At 43.6% G+C, this 23,091-nt stretch overlaps 1 protein-coding gene across 2 annotated transcripts in view; it reads right to left on the bottom strand.

Moving 5' to 3' along the window:
• LOC126424893 (uncharacterized) overlaps positions 1-22,826 on the bottom strand; it is a 40,566-nt gene extending 17,740 nt beyond the window's left edge. Inside the window, exons 1-2 of one of the 2 annotated variants that reach the window (XM_050087727.1) lie at positions 22,659-22,826; positions 22,257-22,491 (exon numbers count right to left, since the gene is read on the bottom strand). The gene's annotated coding sequence lies outside the window, so the exon portion shown is untranslated. Of the gene's footprint in view, positions 1-22,256 lie in introns of both variants that reach the window. The other variant, XM_050087726.1, reaches the window with a different exon arrangement.
• Positions 22,827-23,091: the final 265 nt, after the last annotated feature.

Here is a 23,091-nt window from a genome sequence, read left to right as displayed (position 1 = left end):
TGTCGGTCCAAATTCGATTATAAAGGCGAAGGAGGTAACGCAGGCTATGGGTTGATAAATGCAGCAACATTTGGACATGGATACCATCCGGTCCTGGGGCGGAGGAGCGAGAAGAAGAGAGGGCATGTTGGAGTTCGCGCATGGAGAAAACAGTATTATAGCTTTCGCGATTTTGAGAGGAGAGAGCAAGATGTCGCACTTCCGCTGCACGTTTCTTCGGGAGAAACGCTGGCGGGTAATTTGAAGAGCTCGAAATCTCAGCAAAGTGCTGACCCAATGAGTTAGAAATTGCGACGGGGTCCACTAAGGTATCATGCGCGACAGTGAGCCCAGAGACCGGGGAGAAACTAGGCGCGCCTGAGAACCGTCGAAGCCGACTCCAAACTTCCGAGGAGGGAGTGAAGTTGTTAAATGAGCTAGTAAAGAATTTCCAGCTTGCCTTCTTGCTATCGCGGATGACGCGACGGCATCGCGCCCGGAGCTGCTTATATCAGATACAGTTGGCCAAAGTTGGATGGTGACGGAAAATGCGAAGAGCACGTCGCCGCTCACGTATTGCATCACGGCATGCCTCGTTCCACCAAGGAACTGGAGGGCGCCGGGGCAATTCGGTGGTGCGTGGTATTGAACGTTCCGCAGCTGTGAGAATAACGTCGGTAAAATGTGTGACCTCATCGTCGACGCTGGGAAAGCGACGGTCATCGAATGTCGCTAGAGACGAAAAAAGTGTCCAATCGGCTTGGGCAAACTTCCAGCGTCGCGAGCGCATATATGGCAGTTGAGGCTGCAGTCGAAGAACACATGGAAAGTGGTCACTCGAGTGTGTATCATCAAGGGCGAACCATTCGAAGCGCCGAGCTAGCGGAACAGTACCGACCGCAAGGTCCAAATGGGATAAATTTGCCGTGGAGGCAGACAAAAATGTGGGGACCCCAGTGTTGAGGCAGACTAGATCCGCTTGGTGGAAGACGTCTAGCAATAGTGAGCCACGTGGACAAGGATGTGGAGATCCCCAAAGCGGGTGGTGGGCATTGAAGTCCCCAACCAGCAAATAGGGGGGTGGAAGCTGATCAAGAAGATGAAGGAGATCAGCTCGTGCCATTGGTGTAGACGATGGAATGTATACCATACAAAGAGAGAACGTGTATCCAGAAAGGGAAAGACGGACGGCGACAGCTTGGAAGGAAGTGTTTAAGGGGATTGGGTGATAATGGAGAGTATCATGGAGCAGAATCATGAGTCCTCCATGGGCTGGAGTGCCTTCAACAGAGGGGAGGTCATATCGGACGGACTGAAAATGAGGGAGAACAAAGCGGTCATGGGGACGCAGCTTTGTTTCCTGAAGACAGAAGATGACCGCCGAGTAGCATCGTAAGAGGATCGACAATTCCTCCCGATTGGCGCGAATGCCGCGGATATTCCAGTGGATAATGGACATAGGGTGAACAGAAAATGGAGGAACGTGACCAAGGGTGCTGTCAACTCAACGACTGCTCAGAGCTTGCAACCGACAGCATGGAATGGCATTCAGTCGAAGGCAGAAGATCCTGATCCATAGGTTGGTCAGGAGCAGCTCCTGCCACCAACGATCGGCCAGTTGACCGGCCACCAACAGTGCGCCTCGGCGACACAGAAGATGGCCGAGGGCGATTTCCGCCAGGTGGTGCTGTAGATGGGACACGCCTTGGCGGAGAAGGAGAGGAACTGTGTTTCTTCGTAGCCTTCTTGGAGGTATGTTTAGATGATTGAGAAACCGATGGTTGTGAAGTTGCAGTACGTAAAAACTCTTCACGAGAATGCTCTTTTTTTGAAGACTTGGCGTCTGACTTTTGGGCTCGAGATTTAGCAGAACCCGACGAAGGGTGAGCCATAGAGTGGGCAGGCGAAAGAGGTGAGGTTGAACGGGCGATCTTTGCGCTGGCCGATCTGACGACCGTGGTACTAAATGTGAGGTCGCAAGTCTGCGTGGCCGCCTCCTTTGTTGGCCGAGGAGAAGCAAGGACAGTGCTGTATTTTCCTTTCTGAGGCACGGTGGGCTGTCGACTGGCGAGTAACTTTCGAGCAGCAAAGGTCGACACCTTTTCCTTCACTCTTATTTCCTGGATCAGCTTTTCGTCCTTAAAAACAGGGCAATCTCGAGAGGAAGCAGCGTGGTCACCCATACAGTTGATGCAGCGAGGGGATGGAGGTGGACAAGCACCCTCATGGGCATCCCTGCCACACGTAACACATTTGGCCGGATTGGAACAGGACTGGCTGGTGTGGTTGAACCGCTGACATCGATAGCAACGCGTAGGGTTTGGGACATAAGGGCGAACGGAAATTATCTCATAGCCTGCTTTGATTTTTGATGGGAGTTGAACTTTGTCAAATGTCAAGAAGACAGTGCGGGTTGGAATGATGTTCGAGTCAACCCTTTTCATAACCCGATGAACAGCCGTGACGCCTTGGTCAGACAGATAGTGCTGAATTTCTTCGTCAGACAATCCATCGAGGGAGCGCGTATAAACGACTCCACGCGAGGAATTTAAGGTATGGTGCGGTTCCACCCGGACAGGGAAGGTGTGGAGCAGAGTAGTACGCAGCAATTTTTGAGCCTGGAGGGCACTGTGTGTTTCTAACAACAGGGTGCCATTCCGTAATCTGGAACAAGACTTTACAGGACCCGCAATTGCGTCGACACCTTTCTGAATAATGAAAGGGTTGACCGTGGAAAAGTCGTGACCTTCGTCAGACCGAGAAACAACAAGGAACTGTGGCAACGATGGAAGAACCGTCTGTGGCTGAGACTCAGTGAACTTACGTTTGTGAGCAGACATAGTGGAAGGTGAGGAAACCATTGCGGAAGAATCCCCCATGATTACCGGCGTCTCCGATGGCGCGCTCCTCCCTTGTGGGGGCCCTCACCGAGGGCACACCCGCCTTAGGTGATTGTTCACACCTCAGGTCACACCTCCCGACAAACGGACGGAGGGACCAATCGGCACTTTCGGAAGGTATCAGCTCGGGTAATCACCCCTCCCTGGGCCTGGCCTTTACCAGGGGGTACGTACGTGTCCTACCTGTCTACCCGGGGCGGGGAATTACGCGTTACCCCGTCACCGGCTACGCATGGAAGTGCGTGGGTCGGCCTTCAGACACGCACAGGGAGGAAGAAAGAGACAGGGAAAGGAAAGAAGAGAGGTCTCAAACGCCGCAGCGGAGAAAAGGGTAAAGAGAAGAGGTAAAGAGAAGAGGTAAGGAATAGAGAAGGACGAAGAAAGATGAAGACATACAAGCAAGGAAGGCGAAGAGTGCGGTACATTTACAAGCGTCCGTCTCCGGACGTAGGCACAAACCATACTCCCCAGAGGGGGAGAAAGGGAAGGAAAGAGCCAGAGGTGAGGGGGGGGGCGAAGATGGGGGATGGGGAAGGATACGGAAAGGGAAGGTATGCAGCCCGGAAAGGAAGGAAGGCCACATTAGCTCGGGGTCCCGTGCTCGCTACACACGTATCCACAAAAGAGTTGTGGATCCCCTGGGGGGATGTGTGTGTGTGTGGGGGGGGGGGGGGGGGCGCATTACGTTGCAGTACTTTGTAAGATCCAGTATATGGTGGCTGCAATGGGGTTCTTACTGCATTGGTTAATAACATCAGCTGCAAACACTTTAAGTCTCAGTGCACAAATGACAGAATGTCGCCATGCCATTTTGATGGATGTGGCTGGAGGTTAGCCAGCTGTGTTTTTAACTCTCTTCAATGAATTCGGTAGGTCAGCCTTACTGGGATGGCCAAAGGTTTCTCAGTACACAAGCTCTGCCACGGATGCCTTTAGGTCTGACTTGAAAACAGTGCACAGACCCACTACCACCAGAGGTAATGCTGTAGACAAACTGTCACCATGGCATATCAATGCAGCTTTAAGTACTCTGTGCCACCGTTCAGTCATTCCATTACTTTCTAGATGATAATTTGTTGTAGGGTGATGTCGCTATCCAAAACTGATCATCAGTTCAAAAAATAATGAGGATTCAAATTAACAACCCTTGTCAGTCGTGACACGCACTGGGCATCCGAATCTTGCTGCCGTGTCGCCAAGAAACTTTGACTAATTGTCTCCGCCGATTTGTCTTGAAACGGTGCAGCTTCTGCCCACCTCGTAAACCTGTCAAATCCCGTTAGCAGATAACAGTAACCTTCAGACATCAGCAGAGGGCCAACAATGTCAAGGTGCACATGTTCAAAACAACCAAATGGTTTGTCACAGCATCGAACTGATTTCTTCACAACATCTCACCTTACAACTGTGTCCACCTTCAACAATCATTTTTAACTCTAGGCCAAACAAAGCGTTCCGTCAGCAACTTCACACTTGCTCGTGTACCTGGTTGAGCCAATTATGTATACTTTCGAATATCTCTCACCATAAACGTTCAGGCACAAACGGTCTACGTCTTCTTGTGAGATATCACACCATATTGTAACAGCCTCACCTTCCAAATTTATTTCCTGCAATCTGTGCTGAAAAAGCTGAATTGTATGACTGCTGTTTGCTCTCTTGTCAGTTTCACGTAATCCACAGAATTGGTTACCTTTGCAACCCTAAAGAAATAGTCTGCCACAATATTCTCTGCTCCTTTTCCATGACATACGTCGGCGGTGAATTGGCTTATGTACCCTAACTGTCTGGAATCGCCTACATGACAAAGCATCTGTACAAATGCTGAACGTAAAGGTGAGTGGTTTGTGGTCTGAACACTGTAAATGGTCTGCCACCCACATAAGGCTGAACAGGCCTTATTGCCCTATACACCGAGTGAGAAAAACCCTAACGCCTGCCAGTGTCCAGCTGCTCCAATGGCTATCTGACTTCTATCAACTAACACAGCTAGTTTCACATCTCTTTCAGAATGTGCCAGTAAAAATGCTTGCTTCAGACTTGTCTTAACCTATTTAAAGGTTTGCTGCATGCAGGGTGTCCAATCTAGCTTCTGAGGTTTATTTGTATGAGGACCTCTGTGAGAAGTGCTTGCTTGCAAAGCAGCTTCTCTCAGCAGATGTCGATGGTAAAAGTTTACAATCCTCAAGAACTTATATAACTGCTGCAAATCCAACACCGAGATAAATGTTGTGCAAGTTCCACTTTCTCTTCCAATGGGCGGATGTCGTCTGCTACAGCTATGTGACCCAGGTACATCACATAGTTTTTTTCGCAAGCTGTACTTACATTCATTATTACCTCATACCTACGTAGACTATCAAAACTGCATAAAGGTGTGCCTCAAGGAGATGTGTTGCTGTAAATGCCCATATGTTGTCAAGATACAAGAAAGTAAATTCTAACCCTTGTAACACCTCATCAATGAAACAATGCCATATTTGTGATGCATTTTTAAGGCCAAACAGCATATGTAAAAATTTGAAGGGGCCAAAAGGTGTAATGACAGCCGTCTTCAGTATGTCAGCGTCTGCAACCAGTACCTTTTGACAACCTATGACACTAAAAAAAATTTTTCCCACTAGTACATTCATAGAATCACCAATATTGGGCATTGGATATTGCACGAGCATTCAACTCTGTGTAATCTAATTTCAATCTTTTTTTTTTTTTTTCCTTCTTCTCAGATGAAAAGGTTTGTTTGTTTTGCTTTTGCTTTAGGGCACAATAACAGCTGGGGTCACACACGCCGAAGTCAAAACTTTAGAACATGAACACAGAGGCGAGTTAAAAAAACAACTATACGTCAGTCCCAATTGACATAATAAGACAGCTAAAACCAGGCACGTGGAAAAATGGCTACAAAAGACACCATACATAAATGGAGGTCCAAAACTAAAAATGAAATGGCCTCTACCACATTGCTTTGACGGATAAAAAGTAAGACAGCCCACACGTCATTTGCTAAAACGGCTGATAACTCAAGACAGCAAACCCAAACGAAAAAAAAAAGCATTCTGTCAGGAACTGGTGGACAGTTAAAACTTCGAGTGCAATGTGTACAAAGTGATGGTGTAGTGCCACCTAGCAAATGACAATGGCTAAAAAGGCAGTGCCCAATATACAACCAAGTTAAAATAACCTCCTCCTGGTGGGCGGGCCGAGAGGAGGTTGTCCAAGCTGCTGGGAGAGGCTTAATAAGCCAGAGCTTATTCCCATGAAGGGAGGACCATTGGCGATGCCACAGGGACACCACCTCCTGACAGATGGAAACACAGAGATCATCAGAGGGAATATAGGTACTCGTGGGCTGAGGTATGAGGATTGCAGCTTTGGCAGCAGCCTTGTTTCCTGGCAGACTGACATGACCAGGAACCCACAGAAACATCACACTGGCTCCACCAAGAGTGAGCAGTTGACAGTATTCCTGGACCCGCTGCACTAAGGGACGGGCGGTGTAGCACGCATAGACTTTCAAGGGCGCTGAGTGAGTCTGAGCAGAGGGTACAATTTAAAAGTCTGTGTCACCAGATGTACTCCATGGCCTGATACAAGGCGAAGAGCTTGGCTGTAAATACTGAGCAGTGTGCCAGAAGCTGATACCGATAGACATGGGTGCCAATGATGACAGACCCCCAAGGTCGGTCAGAGCCATCATCAGTGTGTAGAAAGGTACTATCACAACAGACCCCAAGGTCGGTCAGAGCCATCATCAGTGTGTAGAAAGGTACTATCACAAAGTTCCATGCAAACGTCATGAAACTGAAGGCAATAGACCGAGGCTGGAGTAGTGTCCTCAGGTAGCGAATGAAGGCCAACGTTAATACGGGTCGCTTCACAAAGCCAAGGTGGTTAAGGGTTCACACCCATCGGGAAATGTGCAGGTAGTGTGAAGTTAAGCTGCCACAGCAGGTGCCGAAAGTTACTCCAGAAGGTAACAGAGAAGGACGAGCCTCATACTGACAATCAAAGGTATCACCAAAGAAGGAGACATAGCACGGGTGGCCATGCATGGCAGACAAACGGCATGCATACCTGCTGAGGAGAAAGTCACAGCAGTAGGACAGTGGTAGTTCAGCAACTTCAGCATACAGACTCTCAACCAGGCTGGTATAAAAGGCGCCCATGGCCAAACAGATGCCACAATGGTGAATAGTGTTGAGACAGGGATGGGCATCCAGACACATAAACGAAGCACCCATAGTTGAGTTACGAAAGGACAAAGGACCGGTGCAAACGGAACAGGGTGGTTCGATCGGCACCCCAGGAAGTACCATTGAGGAAATGTAAGACCTCAAGGAACCGCGTACAGCGGGCTGCCAAGTAAGATACATGATAGAACCAAGATAGTTTCCTATCAAGCATGAGGCCCAGGAATTTCATAGTTTCAATGAAGGGAAGAGCAAGAGGCCTAAGATGTAAAGATGGTGGGAGAAACCACTTGCATCACCAGAAATTCATACAAACAGTATTGTCAGTGGAAAAACGAAAGCCGTTGGCGACGCTCCGGGAGTAAAGAAGACACCGCCCAGTGAGACAGGTTTGTCAACAACTGCAATAGATGGTAAAATTGTCAACCAAAAGGTAGCCAGAGATGCCCTGTGGGAGACAGGATATGATAGGATTAGTGACGACAGCAAAGGCGGTGACACTCAGGACAGAACCCTGAGGCACACCATTTTCCTGGGTAAAGGTGTCTGACAAGGCAGAATCCACACAAACCTTGAAAACTTGATCTTGCAAAAATACCTGAAGGAAACCGAGCAGGCAGCTGCAGAAGCACCACGTATAAAGAGTACGGAGGATACCAGTTCTCCAGCAGGTGTCGTAGGACTTCTCCAAATCGAAAAACACGGCCACAGTCCAGGATTTCCGCAGAAAGTCATTGATGACATGGGTGGACAAAGTAACAAGATGGTCAACTGCAGAACACCATGCTCGAAACCCACACTGTGCATTTGCCAGTAAATTGCACGACTCTAGCCACCCTACCAGCCGGGCACGAATCATACGTTCCATCACCTTGCAAATGTAGCTGGTAAGAGAGATGGGGCAGTAGACAGAAGGAAGATTTTTGTCCTTACTGGGCTAAGGGATGGGTACGACGATGGCTTCATGCCAGTATCTGGGAAATGTGCTCTCTGCCAAGATGCGGTTGTACAAGTTAAGCAGAAAGTGTCTGCCTGCAAGAGAAAGGTGCTGCACCATCTGAATGTGGATGGCGTCCGGCCCTGGGGCGGAGGATTGGGATGAACTGAGAGCATGATCGAGCTCCCTCATAGTAAAGGCGGCACTCACAATTTGGAGAAGAGAAGGGTATCGCCTGAGCGTCCTCCACTCGTTTCCGATAGAGGAAGATGGGCTGATAGTGGGAATAGCTCAAAGCTTCCGCAAAATGGCAGCCCAAGGTGTTGGAGATAGCAAAAGGGTCCACGATAACATCGTCTGCAACTGTGAGCCCAGAAATGAGGAATGGATATTGGTCCCAGAGAGCCGTCGGAGGTTGGCCCACATGACAGAGGCAGGGGTGGAACTGTTAAAAGAACTAGTGAATGAAATCCGGATAGCTCTTTTGCTATTCCGAAGAACGTGACGACACTTTTCACATCTGTTTATAATTAATGCGATTTGCCATCACAGGATGACAGTTAAAACCACAGGGAGCACATCTCCTTGCGTGAATTGCATCACGGCATGCCTCAGTCCACCAAGGGACTGAGACACAATGTGGTAATGACGAAGTGCGAGGAATTGAACGTTCTGCAGGAGAAAGGATAACATTGGGGAGATAGTCTGTGACAAAGCAAGCTGGGGTATCTTTTCTTCCCCTCTTGTTTTTCCATCTGCCTGCTTAAATTCGTTTGGTTACTTTTAACTGTTCACGATTAGCACACACGAGTATAATCTGCATTTCCATAAGAGAAAAATTGGTCCTCAGTTTTAATGTAAATAACACCAGATCTAATTTTGTGCCTAGTTTTATGTACGGGGTGATTCAAAAAGAATACCACAACTTTAGGAATTTAAAACTCTGTAACGACAAAAGGCAGAGCTAAGCACTATCTGTCGACGAATTAAGGGAGCTATAAAGTTTCATTTAGTTGTACATTTGTTCACTTGAGGCGCTGTTGACTAGGCGTCAGCGTCAGTTGATGCTAAGATGGCGACCGCTCAACAGAAAGCTTTTTGTGTTATTGAGTACGGCACAAGTGAATCGACGACAGTTGTTCAGCGTGCATTTCGAGCGAAGTATGGTGTTAAACCTCCTGATAGGTGGTGTATTAAACGTTGGTATAAACAGTTTACAGAGAATGGGTGTTTGTGCAAAGGGAGAGGTTCTGGACGGCCGAGAACGAGTGATGAAAATGTAGCACGCATCCAGCAAGCATTTGTTCGCAACCCAGGAAAATCGACTCGCAGAGCTAGCAGAGAGCTGCAAATTCCACAATCAACTATATGGAGAGTCCTACGAAAAAGGTTAGTTATGAAACCTTATCGTCTGAAATTGGTTCAAGCACTGTCTGCAGCTGATAAGATTAAAAGGATCGGCCGTCAGGCAGCCCGTGACAGAGCACTTCATCACTGGCCTCCAAGAAGCCCTGATCTTACCCCCTGCGATTTTTTCTTATGGGGGTATGTTAAGGATATGGTGTTTCGGCCACCTCTCCCAGCCACCATTGATGATTTGAAACGAGAAATAACAGCAGCTATCCAAACTGTTACGCCTGATATGCTACAGAGAGTGTGGATCGGGTTGGAGTATCGGGTTGATATTGCTCGAGTGTCTGGAGAGGGCCATATTGAACATCTCTGAACTTATTTTTGAGTGAAAAAAAAAACCTTTTTAAATACTCTTTGTAATGATGTATAACAGAAGGTTATATTATATTTCTTTCATTAAATACACATTTGTAAAGTTGTGGTATTCTTTTTGAATCACCCTCTATATAATCAATTTTCTAATTTATTTCAACTATTGCTAGTTAGTATCTTTTATTATAGGGTGAAATCTGTAATCGTTTTGTAACTTGAATTCTATTGTTTACATATAAAGAAATATAAATTCTGTACTAGTTACAAACATTTGGAACATTTGGTGGAACAATTAATAGTATTCTTAAAGTATTTATTTGGCTCTCTTTGAAAACATTTTGGCAAAGCCAGCCCTTAATTAATTCCAAAGTAACTAACTGTTTTGTCAAAAGTATTGTTTGCATAACCATGTTTGTTAATTAAAAAATTTAAACAAACAATTTGGCCTAACTCTTGCAGTAGAAGAAACTGTTAAAAAGACACAATTTTTGATTGTATTCAGTTAATATAATGAGTTAAGTTTTAATTGTCATTTCTGTAAATTAAACATCGAACAATGTGAAGTTTTAGCATCTATTATTGTGAGGATATATAAGGGCCCGATTTTGGCCACGAGACAGTCAGTCCACGGCTGAGTTTCAGACGAGAGACCTGTGTTGGTTTCAACAACAACAATGCTTCAACTTAACTGTGGAATATGTGTTAAGCAATTAGGCCATGTGTAAAAACAATGACAGTGTCTGCACCTTACGTACCTTTCTATTCTTCAAGAACTGTGAACTTTGTGGTTAGGTTTTTACTGCCTGTATATGTTCCACGGGAAACTATTGTAGCAGTATATGGATGTTATCCTGCAAACTATCAATGAGGCTTATGGAAAGTTAAGCGAAAGTGCACTGGCCATATAAATGTGTATTGGAGGTTGTGAAAAGTAAAAGTAAAAGACAGTGAAACATATCTGTGCATCTGTCGGCTACATTATTTACTGTAGTCAGTGTAAAAATTAAACCCCCATTTTTCAGCCAGTGTAGCAAAGCAGTATGTCGACATCGAGGACAATCAACAAACGCAGAAAATAAAAGCAGGCTGAACTGTTACAATTCCACCTGATCGTCACAACTCAGAAAATCTTGTTGTTCGAAGGTCGCCAGGTAGGAGTAAAGCTGCCAGTCAGCCTTAGTAAGCTGCCATTTTGGTGTGCATGCAAATGGGGTAGGAGTCAGCAACCGGAGAGCATATGGGAAATGGTCGCTCAAGTAGGTGTCAGAATAAACAGACCATTGAAGACAATGGGCAAGATGGGCAGTGCAGAAGGAGAGGTCCAAATGGGAATAGGTGTGTGAGGAGTCGGAAAGGAAAGTGGGTGCTCCAGTGTTAAGGCAGAAGAAGTTGGTTAAGAAGGTCAGCCAAGAGGACACTTCTGACAGGTACTGGGAGAACCCCAAAGGGGATGACGTGCATTAAAGTCACCAAGTAGCAAAAATGGGGGAGGTAGCTGCCCAATAAGCTGAAGGAATTCTGCCCTGGTGACATCAAATGACGGAGGTACATTAATGGTACAGGGGGAAAAGGTCAGGCGAGGAAGGAAAAGGCGAACTGCAACAGCTTGAAGACGAGTGGTCAGGGAGATGGGTTGACTACAAATGTCATCCCGTGAGAGCAGCACGACGCCCCCACGAGATGGAATGCCAACCTCAGCGGGAAGGTCAAAACGAATCAGTGAGTAATGTGAAAGCTCAAAGCGATCGTCAGGGTGCAATTTCGTTTCCTGAAGGCAGAGTACAAGGCAATGCTGCGGTGCTAAAAGCAGTCGTAAATCCTCTATGTGGGACTGAAAGTCGCGAACGTTCCATTGGAGGGCAGTCACGAGAAGGAAGAGTGTAGGGGTGTCAACTCGGCGACCGCCGAGTGACAATCGGTGTAGAGTCGCGACTACAAGGCACAGAAGCAGGAGGATCCTGCCCCATGGGGTCCACAGAAGCATCGGCTCACTCGTGCGGTCGGTCCGTGAAGTCCGACACTGAAAAACGGTTGGTGGTGCACACCAGCAAACAGAGACTGGCCGGGCTAAATACCACGGGTCTTCAAGGTGGCCAAGGAGAAGCCCATTTGCCTTTGGGAGGACTTCTTTGAGTATTTCCGGTTACAGGGAGACTCTGGTGTTGTTTGGCTGGAGGTATGGAGGAAGTCTTCAAAGCGGTACTCCTTCTGCCCCATCCAGCCTACTGGTTGTGTAGCTAGTGGCTTCACTCCTAGAGGCGAGAGATTGACGGTTTGTTGCACAGCAGGACAGGGGATGGTAATGCTACCTCGACACTGAGCGATTTCACAACATCAGACCTGAATTTGAGATCGCATGTCTGTATGGCCACGTCCTTCTTGGAGCGAGGGGTAACGAGGACAGAACTATAGGTGCCAGACGGGAGAACACAGAGCTTGCGACTAGCCAGTAACTTGCGAGCCACTGGGTGAGGCACTTTTTCCTTTCCTCGAATCTCGGACAGCCCGCTCATCAAGAAACACGGACCGCCATCGCAGTTGATACGACGGGGAGAGGATGTGGACAATTGCCCTAGTACGCATCCCTACCACAGGTTACACATTTGGCTGGGTGTTGACAAGACGTCCTAGCGTGGCTGAAACGATGACTCTGGTAGCAGTGCATCGGGTTCAGAATGTACGGCCGGAGTGAGATAATTTCATAGCCTGCTTTGTTTTTGGACGGAAGCACCGCTCTATCAAAGGTGAGTAAGATAGTGCGGGTGGGCACTAAAGAGGTATCTTCCTTTTTCTTTACACGATGCACGGCAATGACACAACACAAACAGGGTAGCCATGGAGAAGTGAGGCAGCAAGCAGTTGTGCTTTAGAATCAGAAGCAGTCTCCAAAAACAAAGTGCCCTTCCGTAAATAAGAGCAGGATTTCACAGGGCGAGCAATTGCATCGACACTTTTCTGAATAATAAATGGATTTACCGTGGCGAACGACTAACCTTTTTCGGTACGTGAGACCACAAGGAACAGTGGTGCAGCGAGAAGGGTCTTTAGCCTCATTACGTTTACATTTTGTAGACGTCGTTTGGGAAATTTTGTAGACGTCGTTTGGGAAGATGATTGACTCATCACGAGGAAATCCCCCACGATTACCAGCATCTCCGATGGTGCGGTCCTTCCTATTGGGGCTCCCTTCACAAGGGGGCGCACCCGCCTTAGATGATTGTTCACACCTCCCAAACACCTGACAGAGGGACCAATCAGCAATTTGGGAAGATTACAGCTCAAGCAATCACCCCTCCCTGGGCTTGGCCTGTGCCAAGGGGTGCATCCGAACCCTACCCGTCAACCCGGGGCTGGGAATTACACGTTACCCAGTTGCCTGTTACGCATCAGACGCGTGGGCCAGCCTTCGGGAGTGCACAGGGAGGAAGAAGAAAAGAAGAGGATCCTCAAATGCCGAAGCGGAGGAACTAAAGGAGAAGAGAAACAAAGAAAGGAAAAGGGAGCAAAGAACAAAGGTGAGTCTGTCCGTACGTCAGAGACAGAACGCAGAACATTCCCAATAATATCCCAGATGTGTTCCCCGAGGGAGGGGGAAAAGAATAGCAAGAGGATAGACATGCAGCACGGAAGGGAAAAAAATGCTGCAAAGGCTGGGGCTCAGTGGTAGCCAAGCACGAACCAGCCAGTGAGTGGCAAGCCCCCTGGGGAGAGATGTAAAGGTGTGGACCATGCACTGTCAGACCTTCGCCTTACACCTTTTTCTAACATACAATCAAAATCTGCCTTTGCACCTGCAAACCTGTCTGGTTCCAATCTTCTCGAGCTAAAATTGACTGGAAGGCCCGGCACTGTGTTTATGTGATGTACCATATTATGTGCCACTGTGGTCAGAATTTGTGCTGTTACTTGTGCTGAACTGCCTCCTCTTTCTCTGAATTTTTCTAGAAGTTGCTACCATTTGTTCTCCTTTAGAGTCGAGCCAGCGGAATGTTATTGGTGATACTGTATGTGTACAGAAAATCTGCCATTACAAATGTCCAATGAGAAGTATTATGAAAACTGAAATTCATGTCCTTGATGCAGCTGACATACATTGTTATCAGCTGTTTATTTGCTGCCATGAGGCGAACTAATGAACTGTCTTTGACTGACAAATCTCTCTCTACCGGCAAAGTGCTTACATCAAACCCAGTGTCTAGAAGATAAGAACAAAGTCTTCTCATCTCTTATATAGAGTCTTCATAATAAAGGCAAAAGGCACGTGTTTGTTCTTACACTCCCCATGTTATTGACATGGCGGGCGTAACTGCATAGTAGAATACATTTGGCAGCATGTGCTGCAGGATCCTCCAATCCAGTGGTCTTCCGGGTCTCGATTTGTCTCTGTAGCCTGTCTAGTTATTCCTTTAATTTCTAAAAATTTTACAGTTGTGTGTGCCTGTTGACCCTCGAGAACTGCCACCTCCTGATCCTCTTCAGATTTCGCTACCGCTTCTGCCATGCACAGTGTACTTGATGTCGCCATTGTTGCATAAACTCTATCAGCCAGTTGGAGAACAGTGGTCATGTCACATCCATACTTGTGGTCATCGCTGCTCTTGCTGCCTTGGGAAGCGGTGATGTGCAAATGTACCGAAGGATAGCATCCAAACTTTCTGCCTCCATCACTATCTCCCGTAACTGCCGACAAAATTCGGAAGGGATCTGTCACCTTGTCACTCACTGTTTTACACGGGGTGTATCTATTGATCTAATGGTTGACTAAGTCCGTTTATCAAAATCTTCAGATTTTGGTGCATGCTTAATTTGCTCTTCTACTAATGCTGGTACTATGGTGTCCAGATTGTTGACTGCTATTATGAACTTTCCTTGATAGTTTTTTTTATTTTTTTACTTTAGTATGAGTAAACGCCAACTCTAACATCAAAAACCAGAGTCCCAATTTATCAGGCAGGAACTGAGGCATGCGCATCTTTATATGGCCACCAGATGAATCACTGTTTTCATAGTTTTGTCAGTGTCTGTTCCAGCGAAACATTTCCATGCCACACTATTTCATTCTATAAGTCTTGTATCTGACTGCGCAGCATACTCTGTAGTTGCACTAAGTGCCTAGTAGGGCTTCTGTCATCTGTTGTATGCATTAGCAAATTTGTGTCACCTCGCATTGTTCTGAATCTGGGGTCACCACTTTACGGCCGCTACGTAACATTAAATAATAGCTTCTTATACACACATGCAAGTGACAACTTGCTGCCAACATCATTAATTCTATCGACAATGAGATTACATCATATTAAATAATAGCTTCTTATACACACATGCAAGTGACAACTTGCTGCCAACATCATTAATTCTATCGACAATGAGATTGAAAAAGGGATGACAGTGCTGACAGAGAAGGCAACATAATCTGCAGGCAAGTTTGGCAAGTGAAAGTTAAGTAACACAATGGTGTGCAAAGCACACAAGGATGGACACAATGTCAAGTGGTATAGGATTCAAATATCTGCACCAAAACAGGGTAAGTAAGAGGAACACAAATATTTCACTGTTAAAAATGAAAAATGTGTTGCCTGATGGCAATTTTGGTGATGTCATGAACAATGCAAGGAAATGCCACCTCTACAAGATGTTCACAGCTTTTGTTGAACAGAAATGGAATTACGTGCCAGCAAAAAAACTCTGATAGAGATGCCACTACAGAATGACTGAATGATTAAAAGTAGACAAGAGACTACATCATATTTACAAAAAAGCATACTAAATTAGACTTTTTACAGAAATAGAAGCATTAGGAGAGGCAAGGGAAAGCCAAATTTCTGGCATTAATTAAGCACCAAACCCTCCATTTTATTCCACTGGCAAAATCTGGAGAGCCTTCCTGCAGCCAACAAACCATTTACTCCTAAATCTTATAGAAATAGTGCGGCATCTTGCAAATAATAAGATCTGTAGCCTTAATACATCATCAAGCATCTCTCTCTAAGCCAAAAAATAATTGCTGATACTTTTAATGCTGGTAAACTGCATGTCAGTTAGCCTGGTGAAAACCCTTCTCTGTATGGAACACTACCTCTGCCACTTGCACAACAATTTCCCCACTTTTATAATGATAAAGCAACTTGTTAGTGGGCACATGACACAGAACATCCATCCAGGTTTTTTTTTTTATTTTTACCAGGGAAAAAATTGATGTGGCCACTGGGAACCTACCCCAGGACCCCAGCATTACTAGTCAAAAATGTTAACCACTATAGTATGCAATCAGTTTTCTTTTGCAACATTAATATTAGGATATACAGGGTGTTCCAAACAGGACTTTACAACTTTAAAAATCCATACAAATTTATTGAAAGAATATATACAGCTGGGTTTAGTGTTTTTTTTTTAGGGAAACACATCAATTTTTTAACTAAAGATGTTGCATGAGGTTTCCGTAGGTTAGCCTGCACACACCCCATCGGAAGCCAATTTCTTTCCAGACTCGTTGTAGCATTGCAGGTGTAACTTGCTCAGCAGCAGCAGCATCAATTCAGGTTCTAAGTTCAGATTGGTCATCCTCATCAGTCTGTAGTATCAAAAATTGTTGTAACATATCTAGGTGCACTATCCCATTGATATTTCTCTCTCAGAAAAAAAAGGAGCCATACACTTTGTTCTTGCTCAATGCACAAAAAACTTTCAGTTTAGGGCTATCATGAACATGTTTCAACATTTGATGTGTATTTTCAATGCTCCAAATCCTACAGTTATGTGTGTCAACCTTGCCACTTAAGTGAAAAGTTGACTCATCAGACGAGATGATTTTGCGCAAGAAATGTTCAGATTTAACATATCTGCACAAAAGTTCTTGCGAGCAATTTTATCAGTGGTCATTTATTGCTTGTACAATTGTCAACCTATTCGGTTTCAAATGCAAACTGTTTCTTAACACATGCCAAACAGTCATACATGGGATTTGCAGTTCGTGAGATGCACGCCGGGTCGATTTCGTAGGCCTGTTGACGAAACATTGTCTCACTCGCTCAACAACACCATCAGATGTGCTTGGACGACCAGATGAGACAACACGAGACAAAACTTTATGTTGACACTACAATCACCTCTGCAGATACTGTCAATTAATGTATATAAATTTTCAGAGCTGTAAATCCCTTTTTAAACACCCTGCACTATTGTTGCATTAGAAAACAAGAAAAAGTTGCGAATCGTGCAGAAACAGTATGTGATGGCTACTGGAGGAGAGATACTTTAATGGACAAGGAAACTGAAAATATGAGAACATCAGTCAGCAATTTCATCAGAACTGAAACAGCAGACAGTCGAAATATACAGCTGCGGAAAATAGCAGTATCATTGGGAAAGGTAGTTTTATCGATACTGAAACCAAAGCGTCGTGAGCAACCAGGTGAGATGTACTGCGCACATTGTTTGTGTCCTTGCTCTACATGGGCATTTTCATTCAGTTGCCTGTACACATATGTAGCATTATACGAGTTCTGGGGTGTACGATATAACTATCTCCCCTACCTACTTCTCATGTGTAAACATGATGGTGCTGTCACGCTGGCCAGGCAACCAGTTCACTCTGCAGGGTAAAACATGGGCAACAGCATAAAACAAAATAAATACGTCATAACAAAAATTTCTTCCAGACAACATTCCTGAGAACTATCACTAATCATGAGCAGATGTCTAACATTAGGCTTCCTGAGCACTTCTCCATGTCCAACTCACATCCTCATTGATACTTATGTTTCCTCTTATTACATCTGTACACTATAAGCAGATGTTCTTCCGTGAGGTATGTGGGCAATAGCCCCAGTACGGTTGATCCTGTCATAATAAAATATAACAACTGATTCGTGTTCACTGAAATGAAACAAGTGGAATCACTGAGGTGCAATTATATGAACTGATGTTAAGGAAATCCCAATCACAAATTACTTAAGGCCACACCTTGTGATACGGAAATGTGGAATGGAATCCCAAGGTGCCACAAATCTCCATTTTCCATAAAATGTACATTATATCTTAAGTTTAAAGGAAAAATGAATAAGATGATGATAATAGTGGGCTGCAGCCAATGGGTGTGGTTGTTTGTGAAAGAGGGATCAGCACTTTTAAATGGATTAGGTCATGTCAATGCAGTAATGGAAAAGAAAGCTAAAGAAAGAAAGAGAAAGTGTGAGTTGAGTTAGGGAGGGAGGGAGGGGAAAGGTTCAGCGAGTTCCTGTGGCATACGAAGGCACAGGAAATAACGTGGAAAAATATGTGAGGGTGTCGGAGAATGTTTGAACTCTAAGGTATAGAAATAATTACATTGTTGGGAAGAATGTGGGGCATGAGATGGATCTCCTTTGAAGGAGGAGTTCAAAACAGTACTCTCAGGTTATAAGTCTTAGCTACAGTTTCCTGTGACTAAATGGGTTATTCTGTCTGGTGTCCTCCATCAAATGATCGACTCTGTTGTCTGTTGTGAAACTGAAGATTGATTAGAGTATGTTTATTGCCACAAAAATTCAAACACACTTCTTGACAATAACACAAAGCCACACACAAGTGTGCTCACCGAAGAGGATATGACAAAACTTTGGTAGTGAGTTCTTCCTCATTCACGCTGCATCCCTCGTCTCGCACCTTCTGACCTCCATCTCTTTGGCCCACTCAAGGAAGGGAAGTAACTGACACAACAAGAACTTAGCTGAGAAGCAGATTAGTAGAACAGTAATATGACAGGATACAGGCTCTTCTACACGGTATCGCCATATAACTGACCAGGGCTTACACTGAAAAATAGGGCTTTCAACCTGAGAACTGGGTATTGTGTGAATGTGAAAAATTTCTTTTAAAACTTAATATGTTGCCACCAGGGCATTAGTTATTGGATCAGCTCACATCTGCGGAGTGAAACTGGTTTTAATATCGAACTGAATGTGACCTGTGGCTGTTTTATTTGAATATAAATGTTAGTGTGTTTACTGCAGGCTTTGAGTGTTAGCATACCAAAAATTTTACACCATTTTAAGACATGTTCAGGGATTTCAAAGCAATCAGAAGAGTAACTTAGGCACTAGAGCACAGAAATACTAAAATTAAGAAGCTAGAGTTTTGTGGATGTATTCAGAAAAGAAAGAGTAATATTAAGAAATTTAAAAAAGGCTATGAAAGAGAAAAGTGTGGGATGGCAAAAGGGGAAATGTGGAACTTATTAGTTGCATTATTGTTATAGTTAAGTAGAGATTTACTGAGGGTATGGTTGCATGGCAACAAAAAAATCCACAAGAGCTTCAACCAGGGCATACAGGAATGCACACCAAAGACATTACTGGGACAAAAATACTCTGAATGTCAAGGGTAAACTAACATTTTTTAGAGAGGAAAGACACTGTAAAATTATAAAGAGGTGAAGAGGTGACACATTATTTATCAGACAGGTTGTTTTTTAACATTATTTTGGAATATAGGGTCTCTGAGGAAGTGTCTCTCGTAGCTGTACCTAATTATCAACATAAATCTATTTTTTTTTTTTTTTTTACTATCAAAAACAATCTTGATCACAATTTATTAGGGTGACCGGTTTCGACCACCACTGTGGTCATCTTCAGACCTACAAGTCGTGTACAACGCTTTAATTAGAGGGCTACATACATTAAAGAAAATTCATAAAGTTATAAAGCTATAAAACGATGAATCACCAATGCGTAAGAACCTCCTTTTGGTGGTAAATCACTACTGGAGAAAACAGTGCACATCTTATACATAATGGAGGCTCCGTCCACTTCTGACGGAATGATATCATTACTAACCAATAGGTTATAGCTTGAATAGCAATGTAAAATTTCTTAGTTAAAAGAACATAGTCAAGAAAGGAAAATAAACACACACTAAACTTGGCTTGTTTAACCGTTATTGTCAATTAAGAAGGAAAATAAACACACACTAAACTTAGCTTGTTTAACAGCTATTGTCAATTAAGAAGCGTTAAAAATATGTTAACATGTACGATAAATGAACTTTGTTTTGACAGTACATGGGTTGCCCTCTCAAGGCCTGTTAGTGAACCATTTGGAACCCTGGTTGCCATGGTGAAGTTGGACACCATTCCAAAGATGTGGCAGCAGGCTTCTTTCCACTGAAGTTGTTGTAAAGTCGATAGGCAAACTAGTGGTTGCCATGGTGAGGATAAACACCAGTCCAAAGATGTAGCAGTAGGCTTCTTTCTAACGAAGTTGTTGCGAAAGTGGAATGGCAAAGTCTGTCATGTCAGACGATGTACTATTGAGCAGCAACATGTCTTTATTGAAACGATTTTCAATGAGTAGGCTGCAATAATCATTAACTGTCATGTATAGTACATGCTGCACAGATTTGATTTACTGGTGTAATAAGACACTTCCATTTACATAGAGTACATAATAATTCTTACAGATCAATACTAAGGAAAATACTAAAAAAAAATCTAGAGGGTACAGTAGTTGTGCATATTTATGAAATAGGCTGCTGTCTATGAAGTTCATATGTAGATTCCAATTTCCAACTTCACCATGGCAACCAGTGGTTCCAAATGGTTCACTAACAGGCCTTGAGAGGGCAACCCATGTACTGTCAAAACAAAGTTCATTTATCCTACATGTTTAAATATTTGTAACGCTTCTTAATTGACAATAGCTGTTAAACAAGCTAAGTTTAGTGTGTGTTTATTTTCCTTCTTAATTGACAATAACGGTTAAACAAGCCAAGTTTAGTGTGTGTTTATTTTCCTTTCTTGACTATGTTCTTTTAACTAAGAAATTTTACATTGTTATTCAAGCTATAACCTATTGGTTAGTAATGATATCATTCCGTCAGAAGTGGGCGGAGCCTCCATTATGTATAATAAGATGTGCACTGTTTTCTCCAGTAGTGATTTACCACCAAAAGGAGGTTCTTACTGATTGGTGATTCATTGTTTTATAGCTTTATAACTTTATGTATTTTCTTTAATGTATGTAGCCCTCTAATTAAAGCTTTGTACATGACTTGTAGGTTTCAAGATGACCACAGTAGTGGTCGAAACCGGTCACTGTAATAAATAAATTGTGATCAAGACTGTTTTTGATAGTAAATATTTGTAACACATTGGACACTGTTCACTCCCACAATGTATTCAAAACAAATCTATTTCACTGTGATTTTCATCTTGGTGAGCACCTTGTAATGACCTATGATACAATATTTTATTTCCCTTTTTGTAATGACCTATGATACAATATTTTATTTCCCAAAGTCTTTTTGTGAATAAAGATTATTACACCTGGATAATGTCATAGCTACCTAGTTAAGAATAAATAAGCTACATACAACTGAATTTAATAAATTTTTTCTTATAATGACTATCATCTTATACTTAAGACACAGTATGCTTAAACCTTTTGACAGTTTATACTCTCTTTTTGTGTAATGGTTTTCCACGAAAATAAAATAAATGCAGTCCATGGTTCATGTTTCATCAAAGGCACACTTTGTCTGTGCATGTACTTAATATTTATGTCCAGCAAATTTTATGAGCTTAGAACATGATTCTCTCGAGTATCGAGTTGTGTGAGAAATTTTGCACCTTCATGGAAAAACAAGATCCCTTATACTGATCAACCTTGCAGTCTTGACGAACATGTTAGCAGAAACCAAGATCATAAAATAGAAGCTTTTTATATCCGCTATCTGAAGAGAAAAAACTACTTTACCATTGGAGACATTTTGTATAGGCAAAACTTAATGATTCTGTGTGGTATTTCGAGCAAATATTGTAAGTTAAATCATAAAACTTACAAAAAGAGCACCCTGCGAACTGTTAAATTATATTGTCCAGTTTTGGAGTTTCACTACAATCACCCTCCAAACCTGGCTACATGTTTTTTAAATGCCGCTGCAACACCGTCATCTTTCACTAGTAAGGCTCATGCACACAAAGTATTAAGATCTGTGCTCTAGAAACTTAGTGTACTTTTGACAGTTTATGAAACATTCAGGCAACATTTGAAAGAAATTCGATAGTCGACAACAGAACAGATCTGAAACAACATTACTTGACATACAATAACACTACTACTACTACTACTACTACTACTGGTAGTACTTACTACCTACAAAGCATTGCTAATGCTTTTATGGCCATGAATACATATACAAAATTAAAACAACTGTCATAACATTCATACTCTATGAATGTAAAAAGCTGTCAGCAGCATTAGCTATATAACTTTGAAATAAGACAAAGGTGACAGTGGGAGACAAGGCCAAATGTTATATTGCTATCAGTATTAATGAAGATCACACTGTAGTCGTTTAAAACAAATGACATTTCTTTACTCTGAAGTGGAATAGCAAATGTGATATTGTTTCGACGCAGTTCGAGGGATGTTAAATTTCCTAATTTCGCTAGATAGCATGAACATCAATGGAATACCGGTACAGTGAAATAACGCAACTTATTACTCAGACAATACAAGAAAATCTTTTTGTTAGCACTGTTTAACTTACCGGAGGATTGTTTACATGCTTGTAAAAAGCCAGATCCAGTTTCACAAGCAAGGTAACTCTCAACGTATAACGCTATGTAGCGAATGTGTCAACTCTCGTCGCTGAATAAATCTGTACTTCCCAAAGCGCATGAAACCCCACCTTCTTTCATTTCAGCTTACTGCTGCCAACCGCGCAATGTCACTCTCGGGCGGCGTTTTTAACAGATCGTTTTCATGTTACCCAAAGGAGACGCCTGTGAAAGGCAAGATGAAGCAAGATAAAATGTATTCCACCTTTGCTCTGTAGATGCTTCAAATCAACACTGTGATTTAAGAAGCACTTTGGCGAAGGAAAGCAGGCTGTTTTTTCAAACCCCACTACAAAAAGCACGAGTTCTGAATGCCTCAAAATGTCACCTACAACATTCATAATGTAACTGGCTGTATAAACCGCTGAGGTGAAACCTGTTACCGGTATGCCACTTGCAATGTTGATCCCCCTCACAACTTCAAATGATCACTGTCACTTCAAAAAATACGCTTACTTCGCACACAAACAACAGTGACCTACGTCCTACGTCACCAATTTCGGGAGATGTCGGCAAAGTTCGTTTCTTATCTTCGAGAAGTTCGATTCAATGGAGTCGATCTTAGGGTCGTGCAGATGTATCTATCGAAAGGAGGTTGATTATTCTGCGCCAAGCGATTCTCCAGTGCCATGACTGTAAAATACGTTTTTCCGTCTGATCCGGGGTTCCCCTAAACTATATCCCGTGTAGCATAAGGTATTGCAATTATACTAACTAAAAAACTTCCACTGTATCATTGAGGTTACGTTGGTACTTTTATGTTCT

Source organism: Schistocerca serialis, chromosome 10, assembly GCF_023864345.2.
Source record: "Schistocerca serialis cubense isolate TAMUIC-IGC-003099 chromosome 10, iqSchSeri2.2, whole genome shotgun sequence".
In the NCBI taxonomy this organism is placed as follows: Eukaryota; Metazoa; Arthropoda; class Insecta; order Orthoptera; family Acrididae; genus Schistocerca; species Schistocerca serialis.
The sequence above is the reverse complement of the archived record's forward strand: the minus strand, read 5'-3'. Positions and strand labels throughout refer to the sequence as shown.